This window comes from Puntigrus tetrazona, chromosome 18, assembly GCF_018831695.1.
Source record: "Puntigrus tetrazona isolate hp1 chromosome 18, ASM1883169v1, whole genome shotgun sequence".
NCBI classification, from domain to species: domain Eukaryota; kingdom Metazoa; phylum Chordata; class Actinopteri; order Cypriniformes; family Cyprinidae; genus Puntigrus; species Puntigrus tetrazona.
Window position 1 is genome coordinate 6,142,686 of NC_056716.1, and position 11,451 is coordinate 6,154,136.

The window sequence follows — 11,451 nt, forward strand, 5'->3', positions numbered from 1 at the left end:
CAAAATCTAGGCAGGATGGCGAGACTGACAGAGCCTGCAAATCCCCAATTCTCTTCAGAGAAGTAATAGCTGTTAGAAAAACCATCTTTAGGGTCAGAAACCTGACAGGCGCTGACTCTAGTGGTTCGAAAGGGGTGTCCACCAAGCCTTCAAGCACTATAGCTAGATCCCATGAAGGAACTGTCGCCCTAGTGGGCGGCCTCAACCTCTTAGCTCCTCGAATGAAGCGAACAACTAGAGGGTGTTTCCCTATGGAAGCCCCTTCAATCAGAGCATGGCAAGCCGAAATGGCGGCCACGTAAGTTCTGAGAGTGTTAGGATGTGTGCCTGAGGACATTTTCTCTTGCAGAAACTCTAGCACTGAAACAATCTGGCAGTAAACTGGGTCTGCATGGTGTGTTGTACACCAACTTTCGAAGATGCGCCATTTCATGGCATATGTTCTTCTAGTGGAGGGAGCCTAGCGCTAAGAATAGTCTCTATTACAGTGGTTCCCAACCTTTTCTTGTTTGAGGCACCCTTGGAAAGCCTTTCAAATGTTCCCGGCACCCTTATAAGGAAATAGATATTTAAAATCTCTGTAGCTTTTTTCTTATTATTTATTTATTTGTTTCATTTCGAGAGTTTGCATGCAACAACACCTTATACCTAGTCCTAGATGATATGAGAATACTGTTTACACTGATTCTGCCTTAATAAAAAAAAAAGTATTACGATACAAATATGTAATTGTGACAAGTTTTACTGTAGTTGCACAATGTATTCAAGTAGTTACAGTGTTACACTATGATACAAGACAAACACACAAATAGACCACAATGCACCATGCATGTATACTCAGTGTGAAACTTGTGATTGATGCTTGGAACACAAACTCTTGATATCAGGACTTATTGTTGAGAATGCGCCCTGTCCTGTACGTGTGTTATACGCGTCAAACCACAACGCTCACTGAGGAACGGGTGGGGTGGAGAAGGACTCTCCGCTAGAGACCTGCGCGGGACAGATTTTTCAGTCCCGCTCCCGCACAATATAGATTTTTTCCCGCTCCCCGCCCGCAATATTCAAGTTTTGTCCCGCTCCCGCCCGCATGTAAACATTAAAACTGTGCACACATGACGCTTCAGACCTGAAGTTCCAGACTTGTGGCTGCTGTATGCGAGTATTTTGCTGCATTTGTCGCAGCTCTCGCAAAGGGAAGGTGCTTTCCATACCGTCACATACTATAGAAAAACATTTCCAAATATCGGATTTCCCTTTGTTTGGCTTTGTAGTTCTGTATGTTCCTTTCTTTAATAATGAACTAATATAGCACTAAGCGCTCCACCTGTGTCATGCTCTTCAGACATTTTGCCTCGGTGTGGGTCTATGGTCTTTGTTCCTCGCAAGAACCACGTGAGAATTTACGTTATTTTGAGTTGTTCGTGTTGCTTTTGTGCAGCAGATAAATAATATTTTATTTCTTTTTAACTATTTAATTTTAAGATATTTCCATTTTGCGGAGTCCGCAAATAATTTTATTCTCCATAACCCGCACACACGAGGACCTTACCGCCCGCACCAGCGTTCACATATCAAACCTCGTCCCGCGCCGCACTGGGTTGCGTCGGTTCCGCGAGACCAGCGGTACTCCCGCGGGATTGCAGGTCTCTACTCTCCGCTATCTCGGTCGTCCCCTCCCTCCTCCCCTCTCCTGCCAAGAGAATGACGTTAGTGCAATTTTTCTCCGAAATTTTGGCGGCACCCTCAAAAGATCTCACGGCACCCTTAGTGCCGCGGCACACCGGTTGGGAACCACTGCTCTATTACATAGGCCAGCATCACTTAGTTGGTCCCTCTCAGGGGCCAGACGTGAAGATTCCAGAGCTCGGGACGGGGATGAAATATTGTCCCCTGTGCCTGAGAGAGAAGGTCCCTCCTCACCGGAATCGCCCACGGCGAGCCGTCGAGGAGAGATATTAGATCTGAGAACCATATTCTGGTTGGCCAACGGGGCGCTATGAGTAAGAGGCGAGACCCCTGTTGACGGACCTTGGCTAGGACTCCGGGGAGCAGAGCAATCGGAGGAAATGCGTAAAGACGCATTCTGGGCCACACATGGGCCATCGCGTCCAGACCCAGGGGAGCTGGATGAGTCAGAGAGAAGTAGAGGGGACATTGTGCTGTCTCCTGTGAAGCAAAGAGGTCCACCTCTGCTTCGTAAAACCTTTCCCAGATTTGACTGACTACTTCTTGGTGGAGTTTCCATTCCCCATGTGTCACAGCTTGTCTGGACAGCAAGTCTGTTCCCCTGTTCATGTGACCGGGAATATAAATCGCCCTGAGGACAGGAACTTGTCCTGCGCCCAAAGCAGAACCTGCTGCGCTAGCTCGTTCAAGCCCTGGCGATTCATGTAAGAGACTACTGCCGTGTTGTCCACCCGCACTAGGACATGGTAGCCTCTCAACTGCTGGAGGAAGTATTTCAGGGCCAGAAATACAGCCTTCATTTCGAGGCAATTGATGTGCCATTCGAGAAGATGACCTCTCTAGATCCCTTGGGCTGGACGGCCATCTAAGACTGCTCCCCAAACCGTGAGGGATGCGTCTGTCGTTAGCATCTTGCGCGCGACAACACGGACCTAGAGTGGGACCCAAGGTCAGAAACCGGGTCTGAACCACATAGATAGGGTACGGCCCTCAACGCGTAACCCTTATTTGCCTCTGGGGATTGGCCCTTGAATGAAATCCCCTGGCTCTGAGCCACAACTGAAACGATCTCATGTGCAGGAGGCCCAAAGGTATCACTGTGGAAGCAGCTGCCATGAGACCTAGAACTCTCTGAAAGTGATGAAGAGTGACTTTCTGGCCTAGCTTGATGCTCTTTAGGTGTTCAGAATGGATTCGAGGCGTGTAGGAGACAGCTGTGCCTGCATCGTGGTCGAATCCCATACGACCCCCAAATATGTTGTCCTCTGAACAGGGAGAGAACGCTTTTCTTGGCGTTGAGTCTCAACCCCAGTGATCCGAGATGAGCTAGGACGACATCCCGATGTCGGCGCAAGCTCTTGAGACTGAGCCAGAATCAGCCAGTCGTCTATGTAATTTAGAATGCGGAGTTCTATGGCCCCTTTGTCCAGCAGAGTTTGCAACTCCTGTATCAACAAATGCGCTGCGTTCGGTTTCACGGAAGTGAAAATCACGCCGTTGAAACGCGAGGAGGACGATATGCGAACTGAATCCTGTAGCCTCTTTCTATGGTCTTTTGGACCCATGGGGAGATATTTGGCAGAAGCTTCCATGCTGCCAGCTTCTCTGAAAGGGGCACTAATTTTGACACTTCGTTTTGTTGGGGTTGTTAGATGTTCGGCGTCCTGAAACGTGGCAGGAGGCGACCAACATCCAACGCTTCGTTGAAACCGTTGCTCCCGAAACACCAGTGGCGGCGGAGATTGAACAATGGCTTCCTGAGGTGCCGGGAAGGAGCCTTTATTTTCTGTTGGAATTTTTCGCGCCTCCCGCATCAGGGCTTCTTTTTGCGGAGATTATGCTCCGCAGGTCCGGTCTCCTTGAGGAGCGCCAGTCTAGATTTAATCTTTCGACTGCATGAGTTACCACCTCGAGTAGCTCCTCATACGATTTATTGTTGCGGAGGAGCGCTCTGTGGTGGCACTTTCTGCTTCCCAGAAGCAAGAGATGAAGTCTCCTCGGTCCGTTCAGAAGAAGCACCGGGCGCGATAGAGAAACGGACGCGAGGGCTTCGCGATCCGCGAGCGCGCGAGAAAAGGGGCTGGTCCGTCTCACGCGGCTCAGCCGATCGGCACGCGATCCACTCGATCTTCCTTTAAAAAGGTGAGGCGAGCGCGAAGCACCTTGATGGAAAACAGATCACAGTGCTCGCACTCGCCCTCAAGCCCGAGGATCGCGTGCTCTTCTCCCAAGCACTCGAAACAAAATGTATGACGATCGTCCTCGGAGAGCTGCCTCTGGCACGGATGCAACCATCTCCCTTCCTGATGCGTCATATTATTTTTTTTTCTTTTCTTTTATATATATTTTATATATATTTTTATTTAGTTATTTTTTTATTTATTTTTTCTTCTTCTTCCTCACACACACTCACACACAATGCGGTCCTTGAAGACAAAAGACCTGAGGATGTTTCCGCGTCACATCTATTTATAACCTCCAGGTGTTCATGATCAGGTGACGTCACCTGACCGAGGTTATATAAGCCAAACTTTGGCGTGTTTGACACACGTGCTTCAACAACCGGTCGAACAAAAGACGCTTCTCATTAGCGCATTCAGCGCAGCATCGAGTGTAGCTTTTGATAGGGAACATTTTTTGTTCGCCTGGTTGTGTGTCAAATCGGTCAAGAATGTTGATGTTAAATATTATATTATCCCAGAGTCAAAGTTAAAGAAATAGTTCACCAGGCTGTTTTGTTCACCATTGACTTCCGCAGTTGGAAAACAAATACTATGGGAGTCATAGAGACCCAAAACAGCCTGATTGCAAATTTTCTTCAAAATATTTTTTTTGTGTTTGGCAGAAAAAATTAATTCATACAGATTTGGATCTACTTGAGGGTGAGTAAAACAGAATTAAAATTTTTGGGTGAACTATTACTTTAAGAGATGCATAACTCCAATTACTAATAAGTTTTGCTTTGATTATTTGGGGATGAACACACTGCCATCAGGGACAGTCTCTCCTTGATTGCTGATCTCCATAATGAGTTATCTAATTCATGGAATATGCCCTACTCAGGATGTGTATTGCACGTGTACGTATTGTTGATGTTAATTTATTTGACAAAGGCAAGGGGTTATATGAGGATGCTCAAGTGAATAAGATGAACTATACACCCCACCAAGCCTTGCAGACTGAAATCTTTACTGATGGGCAAAGTGTTCCAAGCAGCGGGTCTTACAGGCGACCTGTGCACAGAAGGGGCCATCAATGAGAAGACACTTTTTAGAACTGTGTACGGGGCCACAGAGCTATCTCTCTATGCAGCTAAGCAGACGGTCCAGGTAATGAAATGTTCAATGGTTGCTATGGTCTCCATTGAGAGGCAACTGTGACTAAATCTTACAGGCATCATGGAAAAGGACCAAGCATTCCTTCTTGGTTTGTATAGCCCATATACCTGTGTGTAGCACACTCAGAATTGCACTTGGACAATTTTTCAAAAATTTTAATTGAATTGGGGAAAGGGCTGCCTGGGCGCTGTTGTCCTTTCTTGTTTAGTGACGTGACATTGGTGGTCCAGGTGAGATCCTCTTTAATGTACACCCCCAGGAATTTAGTTCCCAACTTTCTCCATAGTTGAGCCGTTGATGGTTGGGGGCCTTTTCAGAGTTTCTTCTGAACCCCATCACAACCTCTTTTTGTCTTTTGAGGGACATGTGGTTAGCACCATACCAATCAGCCAGCAGTTACCCTTACAATAAAGTTCTCGTTCTGAAAGATTAGAATAAACAAAAAAAAACAAACACAAGTTAGGTGGTGATATGCACTAAGTATGTAAATGACCTTTTTCAACCTTTATCAAAAATAAATATTATGAATAAATAAATAAACAGCATGGTGTGCTTTTTCTTAGCGTCGGTTTCCACTGAGACTTGTCGATTAGTTGCTCAGTTTAGAATGTCCTGCGCGTTAACCAGGAACATGCTATGTGTTGAATGAACACAGTTTTTTGACCCAGCATACCTTGAGTAAACAAGGCTTAAGTTGATCAGGGTTCAGGGTTACAGAGTACCGCTAACATTACTATCTGGTACATCCCCTTGAAATAGGTCTAGTGTATTTGGGAGACTGGACTTGATGTAATGCATGACTAACCTCTCAAAGCACTTAATCATTGTAAGACCTCATTAGGGCTTTTCACACTTGAAATTGTTAACCCTGGGTTATCCTAAACCCCAAATAAACAGAACCCTGACTTATCTGTAATCACATTTCACACTACTCATACTAAACTGCAAGGATCCCCTTTTCCTGCAGAATGGAATCCAGAGGACTTGGTCGAAGGTCCAATGATTCAATTCAATTCAATTCAAGTTTATTTGTATAGCGCTTTTTAAAATGGCTATTGTTCCAAAGCAGCTTCACAAAAGCAAATCATTACACAACAAAAGCAAATCATTACACAGACAAAAGCAAATCATTACACAACAAAAGCAAATCACTACACAGCAGGATGAATTCCAATACAAGAAAATTCAAGATAGAATTAGTTCAGACGGAAGGTTAAGTTTTCCTCGACATCATCGCAGGAAGGTCATCTCCTCACTGGGTCCACTGGAGAGGCTCGGTACCTAGATGCCTCGGGATGTGCATCCCGAGGTGGAGACAAAAGGATAATTAGCGTAGTGGCCATTCATATTATTGGGAATCACGATGTACTGTAGCATAGGTTTATGTGAATCTTTATGAGTATGCTTTGCTAAAAAGATATGTCTTTAGCCTAGACTTAAACTGAGAGATTGTGTCTGATCCCCGAACATTAGCAGGAAGGTTATTCCAGAGTTTGGGTGCCAAATGTGAAAACGCTCGACCACCTTTAGTGGACTTTGCTATACGAGGAACTACCAGGAGCCCTGAGTTTTGAGATCTTAAAGAGCGTGACGGGTTGTAGCGAGACAGAAGGCTGGTCAGATAAATGGGGGCTAAACCATTTAGAGCCTTGTAGGTCAGTAACAGTACTTTATAATCAATTCGGAAATTAACAGGCAGCCAGTGCAGGAGGATAAAACTGGGGTTATATGATCATATTTCCTTGTCCTGGTAAGAACTCGAGCGGCTGCGTTCTGCACTAACTGAAGCTTGTTTATTGAAGATGCTGGACAACCAGCAAGCAGCGCATTACAGTAATCCAGTCTAGATGTCATAAACGCATGAACTAGCTTTTCTGCATCTGAGAGAGAGAGCATGTGTCTGAGTTTAGCAATATTTCTAAGATGAAAGTAGGCAGATTTTGTAACATGAGTGATATGGTGTTCGAAGGACAGGTTGCTGTCCAATATCACACCCAAGTCTTTAACTGTCGGAGTAACGTTTATATCACATCCATCTAATTGTAGTTTGAGCTCAGAAATTTGCTGTAAGCATGAATTTGGGCCGATAAGAAGCACCTCTGTTTTATTAGAGTTTAATAGAAGAAAATGTCTAGTCATCCAGTCTTTTATGTCTTGAACACACTCTGTTAATTTAGACATTTCTGATAACTCATCAGGCTTAGATGAAATGTATAGCTGTGTGTCATCTGCATAACTGTGGAAATTAACCCCATGCTTTCTAATAATGTTCCCCAGGGGCAGCATGTATATCGAGAACAGTAAGGGGCCTAAAACTGATCCTTGAGGCACACCACACTTGACTTATCGTTCATTAGGAGTCTGGGTCGCTTAGAGACCTTGTTTGGCCAGAACAGACTCACCACACATCTGGGCTAGTCCAGGTCTTAGTCAAAAGCTACCCTGTAGATCGCTTACCTTAATGCAGCCATTTCCTCAATAGACTCAAAAAGAGTAATTTTTTATGCGTTCCTAAGCAATAGCATGCTAAGCCAGTTTGGTGGCCAGAAGTCAAGATCTCAAAAATGTGCCCCCGGCTCCATCCATCGATCGTTGATCTGACTCACCCTAGCATGCCAACAATGCAGAAAACCTCAGAAGTCACTAACCTACTAGAAAAGTTATTTCAGACAATATTAAAAGTTAACCAAGATTAACATTTATTTTGCCATGCAAGAACAGTTTCCAAATTGGTATAATTCATAGACATTTGCACAACTGATCAGCAGTACAAAAATAACACAAAACAAAATAAAACAAACTTAAAAGGTCAGTATACCTGGTCTTTAAAAGTACATAGTGTATTGCATCAGGACACACACCACACTGTGTTTTACTCACGCTGACAGAGAAAGATAAGCTATCCATGTGGCAAGCGGTGAAAGTGGACGATGCAAGGAGAAACCACGAGGCGCTGGTACTGGAGGCGGCGCCGACGAGGCGCTGGCACTGAAGGCGGCGCACGAGGCGCAGGCACTGGAGGCGCGCACGAGGCGCGGGCACTGGAGGCGGCGCTGGGCAGGCGGCCATCTTGGGAAGCGGCGCTGGGCAGGCGGCCATCTTGGGAAGCGGCTCGGGAAGGTGGCCATCTTGGGAAGCGGCTGGGGAAGGCGGCCATCTTGGGCAGTGGCTCGGGAAGGCGGCCATCTTGGGCAGCGGCTCGGGGAAGGCGGCGCCATCTTGGGCAGCGGCTCGGGGAAGGCGGCAGCCATCTTGGGCAGCGGCTCGGGAAGGCGGCGGCCATCTTGTGCAATGTCTCTGGGAAGGCGGCCACCACTGTGCAGCGGCTCAGGACAGGCGGCCATCTTGGGAAGCGGCTCAGGAAGGCGGCCATCTTAAGCATGAATTTGGGCGATAAGAAGCACCTCTGTTTTATTAGAGTTTAATAGAAGAAAATTTCTAGTCATCCAGTCTTTTATGTCTTGAACACACTCTGTTAATTTAGACATTTCTGATAACTCATCAGGCTTAGATGAAATGTATAGCTGTGTGTCATCTGCATAACTGTGGAAATTAACCCGATGCTTTCTAATAATGTTCCCCAGGGGCAGCATGTATATCGAGAACAGTAAGGGGCCTAAAACTGATCCTTGAGGCACACCACACTTGACTTATCGTTCATTAGGAGTCTGGGTTGCTTAGAGACCTTGTTTGGCCAGAACAGACTCACCACACATCTGGGCTAGTCCAGGTCTTAGTCAAAAGCTACCCTGTAGATCGCTTACCTTAATGCAGCCATTTCCTCAATAGACTCAAAAAGAGTAATTTTTTATGCGTTCCCTAAGCAATAGCATGCTAAGCCAGTTTGGTGGCCAGAAGTCAAGATCTCAAAAATGTGCCCCCGGCTCCATCCATCGATCGTTGATCTGACTCACCCTAGCATGCCAACAATGCGGAAAACCTCAGAAGTCACTAACCTACTAGAAACGTTATTTCAGACAATATTAAAAGTTAACCAAGATTAACATTTATTTTGCCAGGTAAGAACAGTTTCCAAATTGATATAATTGATAAACATTTGCACAACTGATCAGCCGTACAAAAATAACACAAAACAAAATAAAACAAACTTAAAAGGTCAGTATACCTAGTCTTTAAAAAGTACATAGTGTAGTGTATGAGTACAAACACCACACTACGGGCCGATCTGGCTACAGAATCGCGCCCTGTTGTGTTTTGTCACTATCCTTATATACTCAGACCAGACAAAGAGACAAAGATACCAAATGTAGTTATAAAAACCTTTTGGTGTTTAGGTTCCCGTGCTCCAGTGTCACACCTGGCCGGAACACATTCAGAGACCCAAAAGGAGGACACACCTCCTTCTCAGCAGAACACAGTTCTACCAAGTTCTTAATCTTTTCCATAATATAAGTGATTACTGTGAAATTGAGACCAATTTACCAATCGCACTGAGACCTTTCAAATGTGACCAAACATGAAAGTGAAGAACAATAGGTTCACAAGACACATGACATATAATGCCTTAATCCTAATGTACTTTAAACCAATTCTTTTGGGCAGAAGGAGGGGAAGCAGGAAGAGCAGAGGTGAGAAGGGTGTCATAAACACTACAGGGGGGGGGTGTTGTTTACTCTCTTTTTGAACTCCTTTTGTTCCTTTGGATATCCCTTCTCAGATTAGTCTTATTGTATTTACAGGTTTTGTTTCAAAATTGATTTGACCCAAATTTGATTTGACCCAAAGCTCATGAACATAGGTGAAAGTAGGAATGAAGATCGACTGGTAAATCCTTCTTTACCATGACAGACCAGTACAGCAACTGCATTACTGCTGAAGCTGCACGGATCCGTCGGTCGATCTCTCGTTCCATCCTCCCCGTACTCGTGAACAAGACCGCAAGATATTTAAACTCCTCCACCTGAGGCAGGAGCTCCCCACCAACCTGAAGGGGGCTAGCCACCCTTGTCCGACTGAGAACCATAGCCTCAGACTTAGAGGTGTTGATTCTCATCTTAGCCGCTTCACCCTCAGCTGCAAACCACCCCAGTGCACACTGTAGGTCTTGGCCAGATGCAGCCAACAAGACAACATCATCCGCAAAAAGCAGAGACGCTATCCTGCTTCAACAAACCGGACCCCCTCCGGCCCCCCGGCTACGCCTAGAAATCCTGTCCATAAAAATAATGAACAGGACCGGTGACAAAGGGCAGCCCTGTAGGAGTCCAATATGCACTGGGAACAAGTCTGACTTAATGATGGCAATGCGAACCAAGCTCCTGCTCTGATCATACAGGGACCAGACAGCCCTTAACGATGGGCCCCTTACCCCGTATTCCCAGAGCAGCCCCCACTGGACACCACAAGAAACCCGGTCAAATGCCTTCTCCAAATCCACAAAACACATGTGGACTGGTTGGGCAAACTCCCAGGAACCCTCCAGTATCGTGAAGAGGGTATAGAGCTGGCCCAGTGTTCCCCATCCAGGACGAAACCCGCATTGTTCCTCTTGAAGCTGAGGTTCGACTATCGGACGGATTCTCCTGGCATAGACCTTCCCAGGGAGGCTGAGGAGTGTGATTTCCCCTACAGTTGGAGCACACCCTCCTAACACCCTCTAAAAAGAGGAACCATCACCCCGGTCTGCCAGTCCAGAGGCACTGTCCCCCACGTCCACGTGATGCTGCAGAGGCGTGTCAGCCAATACAGCGCCACAACATCCAGAGACCTGAGGTACTTTGGGGGTTGCCGCCACGACATGCACCGGAGACTTTACGGCCACAGCTCCGGATGGCCGTGTCGACCAAAGAGGTAGAGTACACAGTCCACTCTGACTCAATGTCTCCAGCCTCCCTCGGGATCCGGTCAAAGTTCTGCCAGAGGCGGGAGTTGAAGAGTTCCCAACAGACCCTCACGGTATGTTTGGGCCTGCCAAGTCTGTCTGGCCTCCTCCCCCGCCAACGGATCCAACTTACCATCAGGTGGTGATCAGTTGACAGCTCCGCCCCTCTCTTCACCCGAGTGTCCAAGACATGCAGCTGGAGATCAGATGATACAACTACAAAGTCGATCATCGACCTCCGCCCTAGGGTGTCCAGGTGCCACGTGTACTGGTGGACACCCTTATGCTTGAACATGGTGTTCATTATGGACAGACCGTGACTAGCACAGAATTCCAACAACAGAACACCGCTCTGATTTAGATCAGGGGGGACATTCCTCCCAATCTCGCTCCTCCAGGTGTCGCTAGCATCACCAACGTGAGTGTTGAAGTCCCCCAGCAGGACGATAGAGTCCCCAGTTGGAGCACTTTCCAGCACCCCTCCCAAGGACTCCAAGAAGGCTGGGTACTCTACACTGCCATTCGGCCCGTAGGCACAACCCGAAGTTGCAGGGAGGCGACCCTCTCATCCACCGGGGTAAA

General features: G+C 46.7%; 1 pseudogene; it reads right to left on the bottom strand.

Annotated features, from left to right (window-relative positions):
- Positions 1–1,839: 1,839 nt before the first annotated feature.
- LOC122362611 lies at positions 1,840–3,015 on the bottom strand (annotated as a pseudogene).
- Positions 3,016–11,451: the final 8,436 nt, after the last annotated feature.